Source organism: Melanostigma gelatinosum, assembly GCF_949748355.1.
Source record: "Melanostigma gelatinosum genome assembly, chromosome: 11".
Lineage (NCBI taxonomy): Eukaryota > Metazoa > Chordata > Actinopteri > Perciformes > Zoarcidae > Melanostigma > Melanostigma gelatinosum.
Genome location: NC_136644.1, coordinates 23,317,123 through 23,340,639, shown reverse-complemented (window position 1 = coordinate 23,340,639; position 23,517 = coordinate 23,317,123).

Genomic DNA, 23,517 nt, shown 5'->3' with positions numbered 1-23,517 from the left:
CAACAAGAAAAGGGAAGAAAAAAACCCACCACCAGTTCAAGATTACCAAATCGAATCTGTGCCTGTGTGTGTGAGTGCATCTGAGTGTATTAAAGAGGCAGCGATAGCTCAGTGAGCATAATAAACCCTGAACCAATCACATATCAGTTTCATCAGGGGAGCCTCCAACATCCTTCGCTCTAATTGGCTATCATGTAATCCGGTGTCCCCACAGACCTCCGTCTTTCTATCCATCCATTACTCCCCCTCTTTCTCACTCCGCACCACCTTCTCCCATTTCCTCCCCCCTTTTCATTTCACCTTGTTTTAGTCATTTGTCTCGACTCTCACTCCTCATTCATTTCCCCGTTTTTAAATCTCCACGTTTTCCTTTGCAAATGAAAAACTTGACACCCTCTACATTTTCCTCGTTTTCTCCCCCACACTTCTCGTGCATTGATCCGCTCCCACCCTCTTTACCTTTCTCTCTCCCCCACCACTACGCTCTCTCTCTCTCTCTCTCTCTCTCTCTCTCTCTCTCTTCAGGGGGAGTCATTGAGTGTGTAATCGCTTGGTTACGGTGTGTCAGTCTGCGTCTGAACCCACCATCTGTCCTCTGGGCTTCCGTCTGGGACTGCAGACACACACACACACACACACACACACACACACAGCAAATACACAGACTCACACAGTCGGGCCAAGCTCATTCACACCACAATATGATGACAGCTGTATCACCCACCTATTGACATGAGCTGTCAGAGGGGCAGTGACTAACATAACACATTATGACATATCACACACACCCAGGTGGTGACTACAGTGCACATTCATTGTTGTGGCTTATAATCGTTCCTCCATTATGGCCGGACCTCACTCCGGTAACAGGCAATAGTAGGAGTTGTAAAAGTCAAGGTTCACTCACAGATGTGAGTGTTTGGAGTGAAGCGCTGGTTCCATAATCTGACAAGCAACCTCTTGTGAATAGTGGCTGATGTATCTCGGTATATTGTTATACTGCTGCAAAACCTCCTAAAGGTTCACATTTGTCCCCAAGTCGGTCTTAAAACAACAGTCATGTGCACCTTCATTGTTTTCTCCTGTTCATACTGGACATCAGAAGATCCTTTCCTACTTCCAATGTAAGTTAATGGGGGACAAAATCCACAGGCCTCATTCTGTGTCGGAAAAAAAGTGTTTCCCATTAGTTACCTAGACTGTGGCGGCCTGCCAAAGCCATTTTTGTCCCGCCAGTTTCATAATGAACTGAAATGTTGTTCCACTTCTTGGCTGAACTTGTTAACTGAGGCCGTCTGTCAGCCACCCACCCGACCCGTCTCGAAACACGTACCCCGTCTCGCTTACCACGCTTTGTGAGTGTGACTTTTTTGCTGTGTCATCATCATTCATATTTATACGACCAACGTGTTTATGATTTGACTATTTACTGAAGCACACTGTAAAACTACGGTTCCAAGTAAAAGTCCTGCATTCAAAATATTACTTTTATCAAAAGTATGAGCATCAAAATGTACTTAACACACCAAGAAGCAAAAGTATACTCATTATGCAGAATGGCCAATTTCAGATGATTTATTTACGGTCGGCCTATATTATTGGATTTTAATTATATATGCAATTATGTTTTCATTAACTTAATATTGCAGTTGGCACCAGTGGAGCTCTAGCCTCTTCATTTTTCTCTCAAAGTTCACCAAATTGATGCGTTTTACTTTTAAAAGTTTAACTCCGATGGATTAAGTCTCATATTGACTTGAAATGAACATTTGAATGTGGTTTTGCACAGATCGAGGGCTGTGGCTTTAGTCCTACATTTCAAGAAAGGATCTGTTGATCGCCCAAAACAGCAGGAGTGACTACAGCAAACAATCGATGTGCATACGGTCTCTACACCATTGTGTTAAGACGGACGTTTTTAACTTTTCCTTTAAGGCCTTTTACACCAGAACGCGTTCATCCACACGTCCTGGAGTATGTGGTGTGGAGTCTATGGTAGCTAACAGGTAAACGCTGTTAGCTCTGTTAGCGCTGTTAGCTTCTATGCTGACTACTAGCTTTGTGGAGGCAATAGATATGCTCTCTTCGAGTTCAGCACCGTTAATTAAAGTAATGCCGTGCGTGCGAATGCTTGTGCAACATGGGGAAATGTGTCAGTAGCAGCTGTGAAAGTGAGTCCTCCACAGAGCAGGAAACCTAAACGAGTAGTTATGGGGCCGGTTCTACAAGCAGGTAAGCCGTCTGAACTTTTGATTGCGTGATAAGAAAGTTTCAATCCATGGATCTGTGTCGTGACTTACCGTTGCTCCTCACCTGCTCGCTGGTCTTTTGGCAAAAGGTTTCTGCAGAGGATGTCATGTGTATTTGTACTTCCTGGTTGTACCATGTTTGAGGAGCAGCGGGGGAGCCAGTGTCAAAGGTGTTTTCCTGAAACTGACAGTTACATACATATTTGATCCACACTTTCTTATTCATTTATGAGCAAAAATTTGAAAAAAAAGAGATTTCTATGAAATGTAATAGTTTATATATCGTGTATGTGTGACGTGAAATCCCATACAGATGGTTTAGATGGATTTATTACAGTCCTGCGACAGCCACAGTTACCAGATCATTTTTTGTCAGAGCATTTTATTGACTGATTGCTGTCGGGACGTTAAGAGAATTTCAACAAATATAACAGACAATTGAGGAGGAAGAGTTCAAGTTGAAGTGGCAGAGAAGTAAAAGTGGAGCCAATGTGGCACTGCAGGGTACAATTCAACTCTGACGGCTCACTGAGGCTCAGGGCAGCTAAACATCCCTGAGAATCACTTTCACACATAACGGGAGACAGAGACAGCTGAGAGAGAGAGAGCGCGAGAGAGAGAGAGAGAGAGAGAGAGAGAGAGAGAGAGTGGCTGAAGAGGTGAGAGTGAAAAACAACATGGTCACTTAACCTCTCACTCTATCCTGCCCTTTGAAGCTTTGTTCAACACTTACTAACTAAACACTAAGTATTGTCATCCAGCCTCGGTCTCCCTTTAAACTGAGGAATTACCGCATCATCGATATGAAACCAAAGACTTTGTCGACTGTGTTTTTTAAGATCAGAACAGACGGCATTTGCGCTCCAGTGGACGATCATCGGTGATCGCCATCACCGCAGCAACTATTAACCTTTACTCTGTGTGTGTGTGTGTGTTTGAAGATATAGCAAGAGTGAAGTAGGCCAACGCTGCTGTTTCAACAATCGTGTAAGTACAAAAGAGAAGAAAAGGGCAACAAGAAGGAAACACGGTAAGATTTTGTTCGCTGCACTTCGAGGCAGACCGAGAAAATGTGCATAACAAACCAATTATACCTCATCACGGCTGCACGGGAGTAAAAAGGCATCGGTGCATGAAATAGTCTATTATGATAAGAATTAAAATCGTCTATCAAGATCAGATCTGGAATAGTGTGGAGTGATAAGAACTAAACAGTCAAGAGTGTGAATGCGGTCCACGATCACATCCTTTCATATGTCCTCCAGGTTTCACAGCGAGGCCCTTTTAAAACAGTTACAACTCAGCTTTGATCACATTAATGGAGAAGAAAGGCATACGTTTTACTGTTTGGTTTGTATTTGCACTGCAACAAACGGAGAGACGGGAACAGGAAAAAGTGGGAAGACAATCTGAGCGTCAAGTACTCGTGACTAAACAAAGTCGCTTGTTCCAAAGAATTACCCGAATTAATACCAGAAATTACTTCTCGGCAAGTGCCATCGTTTCGTTCAGATTTCAGATTTGTTGTCCCACATGGGGAGATTAGTTTGGTCAAGTGCTCCAGACATGAGGACGCCATAACGCCATAACTTTTCTAGGACTTTATATGACCTTTGTGTGGTGTTACACAGGTTTTAAGCACAGGAATGTAAGAAACACACTTATGGAAGCTTTGATTGGCTCGGTTGTTCTTCCAACATGGAAAACAAAGTAAACGGCATCGTGTCTATTTGAATTCATGAAACAATATCTTGAGATGTGAATGCAGATTCAGAGGTCTGACACCAGGCTTGTAGATCCCCCGACAAAATCAGATGCTTTGTATCCTCAAACATCCACCGCAGCCGTTTCCTTTTGCTGCTGTTCAAACAAACAGTCTCACTTTGAAGGAAAACGAAAGAGAGAGCTGAAGGATGATGCACGCCGACATCGTCTCCCTGTTACACTGAAAATGTGTGCGAGACACATCAGATGTGTGTGTGTGTGTGTGATAGATGGCCTCTCTGGCTCTGACAGATGCTGTAGAATCACTCAGCCATGCCAGCCCGGCTGGTTACCGGGGGCAACCCTGTAAATCTGACATTATGGGCTGTTGACAGGAGAAACGGTTGTTATCATAACCCACAGTGAGTCGCAGGAAACACACGCATCTCTCAAGTTTTCAGTGTGACAGGAACATATAGCATTACACACACACACACGCACGCACGCACGCACGCACACACACACACACACACACACACACACACACACACACACACACACACACACACACACACACACAGATAGACCGAAAGTGAGAGTATGAATGAGGTGTTTGATTTACAGCTCAGCAGCATCTAAGTATGGGATGTGTGCAAGGTAACGTGTGTGTGTGTGTGTGTGTGTGTGTGTGTGTGTGTGTGTGTGTGTGTGTGTGTGTGTGTGTGTGTGTGTGTGTTGGGAGTCGGAGGGAACAACGTATATATGTTTTATATCTCTGCAAGACGGATGTGATAGAGTGAAGTGATGAGTGTGGGAAACCTCGCGATGAGCAGGTCACAGGAAACAAGATATCCTACCTGGCCCTCTCTAATCCTCACCATGAAATGATCCACACACACACACACACACACACACATCCATGCACCATACACACATGCTGCTGTGCCTCTATGTCATGATTATACTTTTCAAAAAACCCAAAATAGTCTGTCTTTCTCGCTCAATCGTCTCTCTTTTCCCTTTTCTTTGCGTCTCCGTCTGCCGCTCTCAGTCTGGGTGTTCCAGTAGTAATGGTGTGTGCTGTGGGAGCAGCAGGAATGGCCATTACCATCCACGGATCACTGGCAGAGGCCTGGACACAGTGGACTCGGATGAGAGAGGGAGAGGGAGAAGGGAGGAGCGAAGGGGAGGTCAAAGAGGTACAATTGAGAGAGAGAGAGAGAGAGAAAATGCTGGGGAGGAAAGGAGAAGAAGAGGGATATTACTTTAATGCAGTTATTATAATGAAGTCATTCCACAGCGTTTGTGATGATTGGAGGATTTCTAAGTAGTAGCTACGTTAAACCGCTTGGTGGATTCAACACAAATATAATCACACACACGTGCATTTGTCTAGTTGTGACAAAATTTGGACGGAAATTTGTCCTCAAACCCGCAGAATTATGGGTACTAAAATAAGGAAAGATTCATGGATGTGGCTTTACTTCATTTGGGAATTCAACTTGACGTCGGACGTAACGTTTCGTGTTTCATCTGTTCAGACATGGTGAGACGAGGCGGATGGACAAGTTGATTTGTTAATATTTAACCAAAACCACAATCTTCTGGCTGACTAAGCCAGTTGTTTTATTTTGTTTCCGAACGTTAACCACATGTTTCAAATAGTTTAGACCAGCAACTGGGACAAAAGAATGTTTCCCCCAAAAACACAATTGAGAGTGCAGTTTAGCTGTACGGGAACATAGTTATGTAGGGGACAGGGTTTGACAGATTTATGAGTGTGAGAGCTGCGTTTCTTTGCCCATACAGAGATTATATTGCTTGTTTTGCAGCGCTGCATGAAATAAACCCCACAACCCACTCATTCATTTCAATGACATCACTACCAGGGATCAATAAAAGGCGGGGCTGACCTACAAAACGGTCAAATATGGCTCAACTTTTGATGCGACGTCATCAAGCAAGGCACTGTCACGGCCAATCATGTGGCTCGTATTTTATCTTCACGACCAGAAAACTCACCCCGCCACCAATGTCGCCCCCTTGCATTTCTAAAAAAGGTTTGAATGAATTGATCGAAAGAATCCCGAGTCTATACGGTGATTCGATCGCTCCACCGTCCACGAATTAAGCAAAACAAATTAGTTTTAAAAACATCTTTTAAAGATCCGGTTGCCATTTATGAGGCTGTTTACACAACGTCTTGTCAAAGCAGGGCAGGTAAAACCACGCGGTGGGCCTGTGTAGCGGGGCTGTCCTTATTATTCTGTTACAACTAATCTATAAAGCAGTAATAAATTATTTATTAACCCTAAAATAAAGTAATTAGTTATGTGTTTGCCGTATCAGAAAACTGCCAAAAATAAAAGCACCAAAACAAAGGGGAGAGACGACAGAACACACCTCTTGTAATGAGAGGACCATGCCGTTCTCGTCATTCGGGGAGGGGGGGGTTTCTGGTGCGCGGCAGGGTGGCAGGTTGTACCGGCGCTGACCTTTCTGTTGTAACAACCCCGGTATAAAGGGAAGTGCCACACAAAGAGCTCTATTAACAGAGAAACCAGATATAATGGGGAAACAAGATGGGCCTTTAATGGGGACAGGCAGGGCTGCCAGCATGCATAATGTAACAGTCGTGTTAAAACAACACTGGGCTCTATGTGCTCCCCCTTCAAACACACACGCACACACACACGCACATATACACACACACACGCACACACACAGAAATAACCCTATATATGAGAGACCCAAGTTATTAATTCACACATTGGTCCTCATCTCTGAAATATTCTCTATGCACGGCGCACATTTCTCTTGCAAGGATGGGAATCATTGTTGTGTGTAATTATGAAGACAATGTTCGGAGGAATTATCAAAGAAGTAAGGGGGGAGATAAGAAAGCGGCGGATGAAGAGGGTGCGGGGACGAGAAGAAAGGGAAGTAGAGGGGGATAGAAGGAACAGAGGAGGTGGTGAGAATGAACGGGGACGAGGACGGAGAGAGGAAAGATTACCCCCGTCTCTCTGTTTGTGGAGCTATCGTTCCCTCCTCCCTCCTCCCTCCTCCCTCGTTCCTTCTTCCTCTGTATTAGCATGATAAAGACGTGGTGGAATAGGGCAGCCGGCAGGTCTTTGGACATGGAGACAATGCTATCGCCAGAACAGGCGTCTGCAGCAGGGGAACAGCCACCGAGGGACTACGCACCAACAACACACACACATGTGCCCACTGATACAAACCCATGTAGACAGACAAACATGTAAACACACACACAGAGCTGTAGATTATAATGCCCAGGAGGACTTAAACAATAAGAGGTAACATGCAATCAAAGGCAGCAGAGTCTCCACACAGAGAGATGAAACATTGTACACATCTGGTCCCTTTAAATGGTGATCTCGAGCACTTGGATGAAGCTTCCTTAAAAAAATGTGTTTTTAAGAAACCAAATGGTTATCGATCTCAGAACCCATCGGCTGTTGGTCTGACGTAAGTCTCTGGCGAGGGGCTTTATTTCTGGGGTTTCCCGTCTCGCCATGGAGAGGATATCCGGGCCAAGACTTCTGTTTCCGTGCGCCCCAAATTGTTGAAAGACCAGTTGAGCGACGACGTGTACGTTGTTTCACAAGTAGCCAGTTTACACGCTAATTCTAAACCAATGAAAGCTATAGCGGCAAACGATAGCCGGTGAATTCTGATATTGCATTTCGGTCAATGCACGGTTCACCTGCATTCAACAAAAAGACTCCAAAGCGATCGGACAATACGAAATGAACCGATGACGGAAACCAGAATGCTTCTGATCCCGAAATCTTATCCAGTTGCGTACAGATTCTGCACATGATCTGTTCATTTACATGAGTTTGATAGTGGCAGAAAAGTCTCTCTGCCATGTGGCATGATTTTGCCAGAACATTTTGTTGGGCCCACTGGAGGGAAGGGAGGCACGGGAGAAACCAGAACCAGGACTGAGTGGAGCAGACTGTCAGACCCTGCAGCAGTAAAATGAGTCGGTGCTCGAAAATACGACCGCCGCGTTCACAGGGACCACCAAAATAAACACAAAAAAAACATTTCAAGTAGTATCTTTTAATACTGACCAGACACGAATTAAGTACATTCAAGAAGTTTTTTTGGCAGTAACGGAATGCGTTTTTCACAGGAGACATTTAGAGTTTTCCGAGCAGGAGAAGCACGAGTGGAACTAATGAAACTAACAATGACTCATTTCCATTTAAGTGCCTGAATAAGCTGCGGTGAGCCAGCATGGCAAATCTAAATGGAATGCAGCCTGTGCTTGTTCTGCTGTGAGAAGTCAAAATATCTGTGTTGAAAAACAGCCGCAATTAAGGGTACTATCAAACCCTTAATTGCAAACGTGTGCGTCCGGGTTGAACTCAACAGAAAATATGAATTGTTCTTGTATTCAAACACAAGTTGGCAACGGTTAGAATACCACAGAAATCGACTTCGTCTCAAACACTGTGGGAGTTTTCTTTATCAGATTTTTATTACACAATAATCGTGTCCAAAATAATTCACAGTAATTACAGCAATATAGTACATTTGAAAACAATAATGAAAATAATAATGCTATCAGTCAAATGAATCATTTATTAATTGTGTTCTAATTTCAGATCATTTTTTGCATGCCCTTTAGTTAATTATATTTCTATTTCTGCCATCTTTAAAAGATGCGTGTGCTTATCATTTATGTATAATGTTTTATTCATTCGCCTTCATATATTTCTCTTGACAGTAAGATTCATAATGGAAACATTTCACATCTGTGCTATTCAATCTCTGCGGTATTCTAAATGAACTTTTGATGTTACTGCCCCAAAAAAACTGAGAAATGTCCCTTGATTTTGGTGAAACAATTAAAGGGACATATGTATGTATGTGTGTTTTTCTCTCCCTCTGACTGTCATGAACCTCCCTTCTCTTCCTCTTCCTCCCCTGTCTGTCTGTCTTTGTTGTTCCAAGAACATCATTAACCCGAACATCAATAAGCAGCTAGTCAGTCAAATCAGTGAGATCCACACACACACACACACACACGAACCTATCCTCTGGACGGTACATCCTCACAGATCTGGATCATTGTCCAGGTCAGACCCGGAGCCAGAGGCCCTGTGGGACGCCTGGCCACCCTGCCAGTGGACCTCCGAACTGGGGCACGACTCTCGCTTCACCTCCCCTGTTTTTCTGGAGGAAACAAAAAAAAAACATTACGGGTCAACGCAAATATACACACACATTTACGCTGACACACACACTGTACCATGTGTAAACTGTACGCACCAGCATGGATCACAGCCAGCTCATGAGCCTGTGACGGTCGTCCAACCATAACACACACACACACACATAGAGAGAGGCCACACGCGACACACACACTTTCTGTAAAAACATACAAAACTGTACAAACACTGCAAACACATGAGCAGACACACGAGAAAATTCCATTCCGGGGTTTCAAAGGACTCATTCAGTGACAGTCATCAGTGATTGTCAGTCTGCAGACTGATGTAATGTTTGTAAATATCTGTCAGTAATAACACAGCAACAAAAACACTGTCAGAAGTATTTTGATGATCAAATATTTGAGAAACAAAAGCTCCAAAGAAATTAAGAGAAAAACAACTAATTACTTCAGATTAGAGTAATTTTATTACTTACCTCTGATATACTACTGTTAAAAAATGCATAATTTTAAAGAATTTTAGGATTTTAGAAAACACATTCATAAAAACAGATGACGCAGCAGGCCACCAGGTCGGTGCCATAATATAACTAATCATCTGCTGCGTGTGTGATGCTGCTCACCAATGCAGCTCAATCAACGTGCAGAAATATTAATCCTGCAATCAAACCAAAGCCGGATGGAAAATTTCAAATTCGGGCAACAGAGCTGGTAATAGTGAATAACGCGCTCTGTTTTATTTTCAAATTCAGTGTTGAGAGACATGAATGACTCCTTTGTGGTCTGATTGTGTATCTCTGCCTGGTGTTCACAGGGTTTTCTAACAGAACCAGACGTTAAGATGAGTTGATTTAAAAAACATACATTCAAATGATTACACAGAATATACGTGTTGAGTTACACAAACATGTCTCAGTTTAGGACCAAAACATGGACAGAAACCTGGAAAACGTATTAATTATTATACAGCAGCATGTTACATCTTTTGTATCAGAGTTGTATTTTATACAAGAGTTGGAGATGCAATCATAAATGGGATCATTGAGCAGATGCGCTTTATTTTTTGCTTATTGAACAGATTCTTGAAAATGTTGGGAGGCCATTTATTGCAGATTTTGGCAGTTCGATCTGGGGCTCCATCCTGTCCACATGTTAAAGTTTTCTTCAACAAACACGGAAGCCAAAGGTACACCGCTGTAAAAAAAAAAGTAACTTTGGACAAAAAGCATCTGCCAAATTAATTTGATTTAATTTCATGTGATAAAAAAGAGAAAACATATTGCGTATAAATAACTGAAAATAATAATCTGTAAAGGTGCATGAACAAAGAACATGTTTACAGCTTATGAGCCCAAAACAAACAACCTCTACAAACTTTTAAAAGGTGTTTTATTAGCCTCTTAAGAATAAACTTTTGATTCCTTTGATCCAAGAACCAACGAGATGGTTCTTCTGGGTTTCAGTACATTTTGAATATTGTCATCAAATAAATCTGTTGTTTACTCTGATCACGCAATGACACCTTTTAATCTGATACATTTTTCCTTAATGTGTAAATAAAAAATCTAACAGATTTTCAGTTTGTGTGAAGTTTAAATCGTTAATTTTTGGGCAAAACACTGAATACACCTGATGTATTTTGGCTGGAGATGCTCTCCATACTCCATGTTCATCTAGTCGACCTGGCCAATCCACAAACCTGATGCCATCACACTCCCTCACATGAGTCATGACAATCATCATCACTTTCATATTACCTGGTTTGTTGATGTTGTTGATGTTGTTTTCACTGCAAAGCACCAACACTGAAGCTCCATCAACCCGCCTGCAATTTAAAGGTGATAACTGTTAGCCATCTGGGTTTTTGGCCGTCGCCATCTTGTTTTTTTGGAACCAGAAGTGACACAAGAGGGTGGAGCTAAGTACATGGCGAATGCTGAATAAGATATTTTTAGGCGGCAAAAATGTTATAATTAACTTTCATGAACTGAAAACACACTGGGAAATGGTTAAAGTTGTAAGATGAACAACATCCAGACCGAAGAACAACGTGGTAGTGACCTGTCAATCACAAGGTAGCCCCGCCCTGAAGCACATCTTGCTTTATGGTCTTTACTCTTAAGTGGACCATAATTTACTAAATGAACATCATGCTGTATTGGAGACTTGAAACTAGAGATTGAGATCATAAACTCATGTTTACAATGTTTACTGAGGGAATAAATCAAGTGAGAAGTAGGATAATGCTGTCATTGACTTCCATACAATCTGACTTCTTTTTGCAACCGGAGGAGTCGCCCCCTGCTGGTCAGCAGAGAGAATGAACGTTTTAAGGCAATTCAGCATTTCCTTCACTTTTCAGAACCCGAGGTTGCTGCCTGGTTAAGATTGACTTTGGGTTCGGTTAAAAATAAACAGTCCGCGCAAACATAAAGGAGCAAACAGACGTGTGTGTGATGACACACACACACACACACACACACACACACACACCTGTTCCTCAGTCAGTCACAGCTGCAGATAAACACAGCTTTCCTAGCGGGCGGCGATGATGATTGACGGGCAGAGGATAATGTCAGTCATCCCACACTGTCCCCGTTAGATGATGTCATTGTACTGCCTGGCACCTTGCTGATGCAGCAGATACAGAACGATCAAAGGAGGGAGAGAGAGAGAGAGAGAGAGAGAGAGAGAGAGAGAGAGAGAGAGAGAGAGAGAGAGAGAGAGAGAGAGAGAGACGGGAGAGAGGGAAGACGACAGGAACACAGGGAGGGAGACTGTATGCATGTTTATCAGTGCAAAAGTCCACATTAAAGTCGAGATCATACACATAAAGAGAAACATCCGTAAAGTTGTATCCATGCTTTTGAGTAGCAATGATAGAAACAAAGTAAAGCTGCAGATTCTCAACTGGTGGCAGGAGTTTGACATTTTGTTGAGGTCTTCATTTAAAAACCAGCCATTAGTAAAGTGGGTTGTGTGTGTGTTGCTCTTAGTGTTTTTGTGTTGTTGTTAGAACAGCCAATCAGAGGTTAGTGTTTTTCCCTGCCATTGTGTTCGTATTGGCACCAACGTTTATTTGTTTGTCAAGGTTTTATATTGTTTGACAACTGGCCACTATTTGAGTTCAAGCTTTTTATTTTGAAATTTACACCAGTCTGTTTATTAGACCGATTAAAACATACAGGTTCACAAAAAAACTCTTTTCCCGGACTCGCACTACATTTTCGCTTCTGCCTTAATCGCCCCTCCACTCCACTCTGAGGTGTGTGTTTATGTGTGAAGAGGGAAAATAGGTATTAAAGTGTGATAATTGGAGATCTCATCCCCAACACCTGTCGTATCACACAGTGTTCCCCCTGCACACACACACACACACACACACACACACACACACACACACACAAACACACACACACAAACACACAGATTATCCAGTTGCTGCGTTCACACAAAGACCGTTTAAAGCATGTCGATCCAAAGAGCATGTTCCAGGTCCTTGTACACAAACACACATACACACACACACACACACACACACTTTCACACACAAACAGATACAAACATGCAACTGAAGTCCCAGAGCTGAGTAGATATCAGACAGACATTACAGCTGTCATTATCACATGTAAAGGGGTTTGCACACACACAAACACACACAGTCAGAGATAAGTATGTTGGGTAAGAAGGCGTTCTCCCTCTGAGACATGGGGAACGGCAGGCTGCAGGAAAAACACTGCAGCAAATAAAGTCGCACATCTCTCAGCTTACTGTTACACTAAACGCACACACAATAAATGCACACAAGCAGCACATACAAACCGCTCAATCTGAAACACAACCTTAATCCATCTTTTATCCTTCCGCACATCTCCCCCTTTTCCTCCACCCCCCCCCCATCATCTCTCTCCCTGTCTCCCTGTTCGTTTTGTGTTGACGTATCCATTTCACATGGCTTTCGGAAATGGGATTGTCGCCTCGGTTTGATGCAGTTTGTGTGTGAGGGGAGGCCACCTATTTCATCTACGGCAGAACCTTGTTAATGCAAAAATCCTCGGCGGCGCAGGACGTTGAGGAGAATGAATCATGCCGAGGGGAGCTTATTGGCAATGTAAAATAAATGTGTTTTCAGATGCTCTGCGAAGTCTAACTTCCAGTTCCAATGGTGTTACACTTACGCGCTTCAAAGCAATTCCAATATGCATACAGAAAAATATATATTGTGAGGCAGAATTTTTCATTTATTGTACATTTCCCATGTCTGTCCTTAGTCAACTACATTTAGCTGAAGCTTTAATTACAGTATTAACCTTCATTGTCTCATATACAAAACCCATTTAGGCTGCAAGAGAAGACAAAACGGGGAAAAGGGGGCAAGGGCTTGTAGGCTCTGCAGCTTGAAAACGCTCATTTCACAGCAAGTTTCAAGTCTCTCTCTCTCTCCCTCTCTCTCTCTCGGGATGAGGCCCTCCTGACAACTATTTATTTGACTTCTGACCTTTGGCTTCCTGATCGTGGGACCACGTACAACGCTCCTGCAGCAAATGCACGCACACAAATGAGAGAAGAAGCACAGAGGGTGGCCTTCCCTGTAAAATGTGCTTGCTCCTAGACATAATGGTTTTACTTATTAGAGGTTATGTCAGGTTTAATCTGTATTTAAGTTAATGTATCAGGAGTTTTGTCCGCATCCTGTAACGACACCTAACTAAACACCTGTTTCCAGGATAATTGAAATGCTCGATTGCACTTCAGTTCATAAACTTTGTCTTTACCCGCCACAATTTTCTCCCGACGGCCCGATTGGAACTGCGCATGTGCAACTTTTTCTGAAGTACTGCATGTACCATATAGACACTGGGGATCAGGGCTTGAGTCCAGACTAACGGCGTCTAAAATCCTAAAGGACACAGTAAAGTCTCTATCGACACGGCCAGAGAATGAACCCTATTTTTCCCTGATGGCGCCACATTGTGAACAATATATCTGTATTAAAATTGGCAGGAGGAGAGCTAGTTAGCGTTAGCTGGTAGCAGCTGGTGGACAGCTAACGTTGACCAAGGTTGCGTTGACTTTCAACATGATGCGTTCAAGTTCTACTCAACAAAAAATGAACATCAGGCGAAGGTAAGTTATAACATTATTATAACAAGAATCATGGAATTTCACGGTTACTGATATCTAATCCTTGTTGTTGAGATCTGCTTCCATGAGAGTTGAGGAACGATGTGTGGTGGTAAAAATGATGGGGGATGTTTATTAACTGTACGTAGCAGAAGAAAGGAGGGGAAGACAGGAAAGAAAGAGGAGAAAAAGACAGCAGTTGTGGGTGAAAGACCTTTTTATGAAGAAAGAAAGAAACAGCTGGTCTTTAGTGTCCCTGTGAGGACATAATCAATTGTTTTCACTTGGGGAGCAATAAGTCAATGTCTCCAAGCAACTGGGTGCTTAACATGAATGAATGACGGAATGAATGAATGAATGAAACGTGGGTTTCCTCAAAAAACAATGAAATAATATGGGTAAAAAGTCTAATCTAAAACAATATGTAACAGTGTGATATAATGATTAATATATTATATTAAATTATATCAGTATGATGCAATTTTTTACGTGACAAAATATGTCAGGAACGATATGACAACATACAATATGATACGACATGGTATAATTCAATAGGACATGATACGACAATGGACAATATGATATCGTATGTGAGTGAAGATTCATGACAAGGTGCCATAATAAATGAAAACATCGGAAAATTATTTTCTAAATCAGGAAAAGTCAGAGTTTAATAGGCTTCTCAATGTCACTTTATAAAGTGAAACAAGCGTCTTGTATTCATATAATATCTTTGCTGTAGAAACTTTATCTCTTTTTTCCCGTTACCTCAGGCTGCGGCGGACGGTCGTCTCATAATGCTGGCGTTTGTTCGTCAAAATCTTCAAATGATTTGGGTACAATGACGTGGCTGTATAGCTAGTTAGTCTTTGTGTTTAAAATACTTACAAGTTATACTGTTTTTCAACCGTATGCATGTTATTGACTTGACTGAATCTTGCTAGCATAGCATTAGCTTTCTGATGTCCAAGTCGTATCGAAGGTTCGTCCTATTTACTGGAGCAGTGAACACCGTTTTCATTGCGTTATCACAGAAACAGAGTTAAAGCAAGAGAAAAACTGTAGATTTTGGTTTCAAAACGCATTAAAATATGAATTAATAGTTTTGATATTCTTTTTCCCTTTGGCAAGTGACCATGGTACGAGGATAATGAGTTTTGAGGTGTCCATTATCAGCAATTACAGTAATAGACTTCCCTGTCGTCCATTAATTGCTGATGCTGGACATCTCATAGGGCATTATCCCTTACTTATTTCTTATTGCTTAATTCAAAATGATGTTACATTGCAGAAAGAATAAAATAGAGTAAGATGCACCAGGATTTGATAAGATACAACATGACACAATGCGGTACGTGTAGTTTCATTCGGGCAGGTCTGAAAAGATACAATAGCAGAAGACACGGCACATAATAGTACTCTATGGTATGTCACATTAACAATAAATCTAATATGGGACGGTGAGATTTACTGATTTCAGACATGACATCATTTTACGCTGTGCTACGAAAAGATACGTTGGCTTACAACAGGAAAAATGTACATTTTGACATTTACTTACAGTACACTCAGATAGTTGCTGGAGTTGAAATGTAAACACACACTGTACTAACTGGACCCAGAAGTGCTTTCTTATGGCCTTCACTAAGCTGCCATGTCAGGACAGCAGGATCTCTCTCATCCTCACAGCTGAAGGTGAAAGGTCACCAGGTCTTCGGAAGCATCCTGTTTGGCGCCGTTAGAGGGCAACGTTACGCTTCCCCAGCGGGACGACACCACACACACACACAAACACAGACACAGACACACACACACACACACACACACACACACACAGGAACACTCTCCCTAACCTGACTGGTTGGTCAGTCTTCTTGGGGGAACTAATTGTTTTTAGATGAGGCAACTTGAGAAGAGGCTCCGGAAGGGAGGACGGGAGCAAAAGGACTGAGTGAGAAGAGGAGGAAAAGCAGGGGGCTATAAATCAGCGACGTGCCGGATATTCAGTTTCCACATGGGTTCTGGTGAGAAAACTGCAGACACTTTATCTCTTTTGTTCTTCCTCTGGGTGCCTCTGAACTGGGCCACACACACACACACACACACACACACACACACACACACACACACACACACACACACACACACACACACACACACACACACACACACACACACACACACACACACACACACACACACACGTCAGCCCAAAATGTATTGTGATGCATTTTCTAAAGTGTCCAGTTGTCCATCCAGGGAAATTTCAATGATACCCACCTCTAAGAGCCACTCTGCAAAACAAACCACTCAATAAGATGGAGGTAATGGAGACTGCAGGTCAGGCTTCACAGCAATATCATTACCATACACACACTCACACACGCGCGCACACAATCCCATTGTCTGGGCAGTACTTATTAGTGCCCGTGCTAACAGAGTTTGTCCATAAGTGACCTTAATTAAGTGGCTAGCACCATTAGCTGCAGAGCTAAGAGGCAAAGAGCCACCCATCTGCATGTGAATGTGTGTGTTTTTATGATAATGGCTTTGTTGAGGTGTGTACTGGAATACTAACGACGGGCTGCGCGCAACCCAAAATGGACAAATAGGCTGTTGAAGTTGAGCGTTGAAGAGGCGATGGTTTAGATAAGTTACTCATTGTGAGGAAGACAAAAACAGGGAGCAATGCCGAGGGCTGCTTTAAAAGCAGGTTAGCCCCATTTACAAGCAGAAATGCACTCGCGGCACTCAGCGCTTTGAGCTCCATCCAGTTTGCCCTGTCATTTTTCATGAAAACCAGGAATCTAATCCCATCAGGGTTTTCAGGTACCGAATAATTGTGTCGTTGAAATGTTGAAAATGAAGAGCTACTGTATGTAATCAGAACAAATCACTTAGTGGTGTCGTCACATTTGGTTTAATCATTTAGTTTACTTCTATTGAAGTAATAATAATCTGAATTTAATGCAATCAATAATCTTACATCCTACGCTAACATTGTTGCTTTTACAGTTAAACATCTCCTCGATTTTAAATCTTCCGCCTCGTTGTTGTTGGTGATGATGTTGCTGTAGCTAATGGATTCTCGGCCTGCTCGCTCGTAAAGCTGCTGAACTGGGGTCACGGGGGCCAAAGGCCGCTGCTTCTCCTTTGATGTGACCCTGACATCCTGGGAGGAAGAGGAAACGGAGGAGGAAGAGGATTCTTCATGGATTATTGGTAAAACACCACACCAGTTTGTATTTGTGGACGGACGTTTGAGCTGTAGAAGCACACAGAGCATCAACATGTCTAAATAATCAATCACAACACGCTCCCTCTACACACAAACACGCAAGAATTATGACTTACAAACACACACCCTTTAAATTCAATTATTGACTCTGCTCACCATAAACTAAAATATTTGTAAAAGTTTATTTTTTTTACCATAATAAAATAATAATAATTATAATATAATTTTTCAATAAAAAAGTTATTTTGTAATAATTAAACAATAACTTCATATAATGTTTTTGTTTCGGATGTTTGCCATGTTCACCACCTAATTTAGCGTGTTAGCATGTTAATATTTGCTAGTTAGCACTGAAAACAAAGCATTGCTAAAAACAAACTACGAATGTACGTGTGGTGGATTTGTTTTACGTAAAAATAAAACAGTGTGATGTATGTAGTGAGAGTAAAAAACAAAACTGTTGGGTCTACTGCAGTGAGTTATTGATTAGGCTGAGACGAAATCGCTGGTAAAAACGGAACACAAGCTTCCAAACTTCTATACATTCACAGGAAACAGGAAGGAGTGTGAATTGTGGGAGAGGTTGAAAGGTGTGCAATGTGTTTTTGTCATCGTGGAGCTCCTCTCAGCTGGAGTCTCTAAACATAGAAACACTGTTGATTCAACTGCTCACACGGCCTCTGAGCAGCACTTCACACGTGCACGTTCTCGTCTCACCTTCTGCTTAGAACCGATTCAACATGTTTAAATTCAATAGCGGAGCATCGGAGAAAAAGTGCTTTACATTGCACAGAAACAGACGCACGTGGGTCCACACACACACACACACACACACGCACACACACACACACACTCTCTCTCTCTCTGTCTGTCTAAGTGGGGCAGATTACATTCTCCCCAGGACTTGACTTGCATTAAAGTTTAAATGTGTTCAATTTGGATGGTCCCAATATTAGAGTGGAGTATCATTACCCACCTTATTGGAGGAGTCTGAGCAGAATAGATTTCTACTGATGAGATGAAGAGGCCTTGGGCACACACACACACACACACACACACACAGACAGAGACAGAGACACACACACACACCATTCATCCGTCTCACACACACACACAGGCACGTGGACATGTGGTCAGAAGAGCTAAATTGTGTTCTGGTGCTATTTTTAATTCTGCACAGCAGAGCGTTTTTAAAATGAACTGATTGTAACGGTGAATAAACACCCGGAGATGTTCCTCAATTTCATTGCCTTCTTCTGTCTCGGCCATCAGGTGATGTGCTGTTTCACCTTCACACTGTGATCTGTAGCTTTAGCTTCTATCTTTATATGTTTGACCTGTTTTCAGTCTGACATCCTGGGTGTATCCTTCAAAAGGCATATTGTAGATCCTTTTTTTTGTTTTTAAATGCTTCCTGTCACTTCCCGCTAGTATTCACTCTCCTGCCTGAAGCTTTGTGTTCTTCTTTATCCCAGAAATGTAAGATATCCTCAGCCCCAAATCTCCAGGCTGTCCTCACCTGAGCAGGTAACAGACACAAAATACATAGATGCAGGATAACTTCTTTTGCTCCAATACACTCTATTCTCATTGTCAGCTCTCTACAGCAGTGAACAATACAATCTGAACCCCCCCCCCCCCCCTGTTGCCTCTCCAGTTCCTGCCCTTTCACTTTCACACATTCAATATTTGTGGGTTTAATGAGGTAAAGTGTTGCAGTATAATGTCAGTGTTTCTGTGGTTGGCTTGATATTTGTTGTTGCAGCTCCACTAATTAAAAAGTGCAATTTCAGTTCATTGGACTGAAACTCTGGTCTTATAATAAATAATTCACCAAAGCGTCGCGCTATTGTACTTTGATCTTCTTGCAGACCTACTTGAGTTCTAGACCTTGAGAGTCAGGACATTTTAGGAAAGAATGGAGAGAGTTACTGGATGTTTACATGAAGCAAAAGGATTACGGTCGAGATGAGTGTAGAAGTTCATGACAAAGCGCGTCAAGTATAGAAATATTATTAAAATATGTTGGAAGTTAAAAACCTACATTTTTAGACCCAGAAAAAAAAACAATCTTACTCATGACGAAGATCATATTTATTCAAAACATTAGTATCTTTTGGTCCTCTTACTCTGAAGCTGTTTACAACAAACGCAGCTTACATTCATTCAAGACCTTAAGTCTGGTCGGTGTGAGAGTATAGTGACAATTTCACAGCTGCTGGTGGTCATAAAATAAAAGCACAAGCTTTTCCCTTAAAGTCATTTGCACCAAAAAGCGTCGTTGGTAACAACAGGACAGAGCTCTCACATGACGAAACAAACGCGCCCTTGAGATGCTCAGCAGCCCGTCATTAAAGCCGTAAAGCACGTAAACCTGAGTGCAAAGTCAATACAGTGAGGTGTAATATGCATGTTAAGTGCTCGCCTGTGTCTTTTACACCATCTTGCAATTTCAGTGCTTTAACAGTTCAGTTGTAAAGGAGCGGACCATTATTAGGACATGCTTGTGCAGTTCGATTTGGTGGAAAGGGAGCCGAACAGCGGCAAGGATTTTGCTGTAAGAACCGACAATGAACACGCAAACAAACATGAAGTCTTAAATCAGCAATTCCAAAAGCTCGAAGACAGAAGCAGGAGTTTGGAGCTGCAGCGGACAATGTCAGCGGGTTAGAGTTGAGTCGAGATATTAATACCGCCGTAGAGAGTCATGGCGTTTGTGCATCTCTACTAGCTGCTGTAACTACATGCAATATTTAGCTTTTTCTCCTCCTCTGAATGAATAAATGCTCCTGGGGTTTGATATCCATTTTCTGGACATATTGGCCTTCGCTACAGGCAATTTTAGAAGGAGAAACCTTTGGGATTTTAGAAAGATAGTTCACCCACAAAATGACCATTTGTGTATCAATTACTCTTCAAAAATACTTTTTCTCGCACGCCTCCTCGGTGAACAAAGAATCCAAAACGGGAAATATTCTTGATGAATTGAAGTAAATGGGAGCTGCGTTTAACAGCAGCAAAACTGCATCTAAACATTCTCTTTACGAACTCTCTGAAACCATGTGCAGTAGTCTCATTTATCCAGTCGTATGCTCAATACTTCCCACAAACATATATATATATATACGCTTTAATCTCACACATGGTCATTTTCTGGGTGAACTATTCCGTTAACGAAGTTGAAATATTATCGTTTTTAGCATACAACAGAACCAGCGCAGCAGCACGTTGTACTTCACTGTACCTTGGGTTCTTCAAGGCAGCTTAACGCTGAAACAAATCCAAGACTGACTGGTGAGCAGGTCAGGAACAGGGTCCCATTTGGAGTTTAGGCTACCTTGTGATTGACAGGTCTCTACCATGTCGCGTTGGGTTGTACTAAAAGACAATGAGGAGTCGCCTTTTCATTTTTTTGGGGTGGTACATTTAGTTTTAGCCTGTTTTTTGCTTGCCAAAATTATCATCACAGTTAACGTGAATTACAGATGCTAACCAAGCTAGCTAACGCTAGTGTGAGCTGGTTATGTATCGTTCGATATGCTAACGGTACCTTACCCCGCTGGGCCTCGCTCCTCCACAGCTCCACTCCCTCATCCTAATAAATGGTCACTTCTTGCTCCAAAAATCATAGATGGCGACAGCCAAAATGCCAAAACTCAAAACCGGCAGTCCGCAAACCAATAGGTGACGTCACGGCGGCTACTGTCACTTTTTACATACCGTCTTTGTTCATCATGTATATTTAATTTTTCTTTGCCTACTGAGGGAAGAGAAACACGGGAGTGAACCTTTGACAAAGCTATATGTTTAATCCCACAAATACGTACACCAAAAACACTGTTATTTCGCTATATTTAAATATATTGTACCACTATATGACCATACGTGACACATTAATTTACTTCAGATAGCCATGGTGTCAGTTTCATGGAGAGATCACAGTAAAAGAAACCCACTGTGACAGATCAGTAGGGACTTGATAATACAGGGAGGAAGTCTTTACTAGGAGAGAAAAATGAACTGTTCTCCGCCGTCTCTTTTGCTTTTTATCCACTTAGGACGGCAGTGAAGCGTCTCCACCCTCCACCAGCCAGTTTTGTCCTTCCCTCACCTCCACCGCCTCACACTCCACTTTTTGAAATAATATCTCCTTCATTCCGTTTCTTCCTCCCTACACCCTCCCCCCCCCCCTTCACCATTATCTTTTGGTCACCTGCCCCCCCTCCTCCTCCGTCTGTCTTTCCCTCTTTCATTTGTTCTCCACTCTTTCGTTCCCTCTCCTCACTTTGAGCGAAATAGATTTTCAATTACGTGCTGAGTGCCTGGAAGCTTCTATATTTCCCAACCTGACCCCAATACAGCCGAAGTGACACCCCACGCACCAGAAACACACACATGTTTCGACACAACACACACACACACACACACATCTGATACACTTCTGCCTCCACTTACAGCCTAATGGAGTGGAGGAGAGGCTGGAGAATGTCTTCAGTGTCCCAGACAAACCCAGTTAACCACCTGACAGACACAACTGTCTGAGACACACACGGCAAAATTAAACAACGCAGAAGTGAAGTCTTTATTGACGAGATAAGATCATTTATATCGTTAGTCGTCCCAAAGGATTTCCCTGAGAGGTAAAAAAGCAACAGAGGAAAAGTCTAAAACGAAGAACAATACGAGTCGTACACATTAAAGGTCGAGGTATGCTTTAAACAAACCAGCTCTTATTTGAAGTGTTGTCCAACCAACGCTGTGTCTCATTTCGGATACTTCCGTTACAACACCTACACGTAGTACACCGTGGACATATGAACTAACTTGCAGAGAGTTTTTACAGAGTAGTGTTGTCTCGCACTCGGCCGTTATGCACAAACCAAAAGCTCGGTAGATCAGCCGGTTGAAGTCAGCCACGGACCTCACGTCGTATCGGCAGATATTCAATTCAGACTGATAAATCAACCCAATAACGGCAAGAATATATTTGTCTCTTGCCATGAGCCATACCTTTTTTATCTGAAATCAGGGACACCAGAAGATGAGGGACTTTGCCTCCATATAACGTTAGCTTTGGTCAGTAAAGCTTAGAAACAATCTCATCTTGTAAATCAAAGCTTTCATGTTCCAAATTTGGTGAAACAGGGAAACTGTCCTGTGTGCCAAATACGACAGCTCGATCTGCAGTGGTCATTTTTTTACAGATTCAAAGTATAAATGTGGAATCCAAAAAGCGTTAAACGCCAGTTTTCAACTGAATTAACCAACAAATATTCCAGTTTTCATGTCTAAGAGGGGTCTGCGGTGTGTTGAGTGGCACAACTGCTGTCAAGTGGCAACAAAACAGTGACAGGTGACTTTTTTTTTTCATTGTTAAAAAAAACTTGATTTAATCATCTTCAATCACCTCGTTTATTAAAGCTAATTCTGAATGCAAGACCGAACTTTAAATACAGCTGCTTTATAAAGCTGGCTCAATTACCACAAATACACACACACACACACACACACACCTACATGCACACACACGCACACACTCACACACACACACACACACAGACTGATTTCATTAAGCCGTTTGCGCCTCTTAAACATGGCCTCTCCTGGGTGTTAGTGACCGGCTTTCCGTATTAAACAGAGCTAGAGGTCAGAGGTCAACAGCCTAATGCCTTATCTCTGATTCACCATGGCCAACCTTATTACTGAAGGCTTAGCGAACAAATACACACACACACACACACACACACTCACAGACATAAATGCATATATTGTTCACACACACACACAGCAAGTGCTCCACATTAAGAGTAGGTGAGATGATGGCCTCGGGGCATGTTCAGCGTGTGGAGCGGCACGCGTCAGCCATTGGCTTCATCACACACACACACACACACACACACACACACACACACACACACACACACACACACACACACACACACACACACACACACACACACACACACACACACACACACACAGAGAGTACCAGA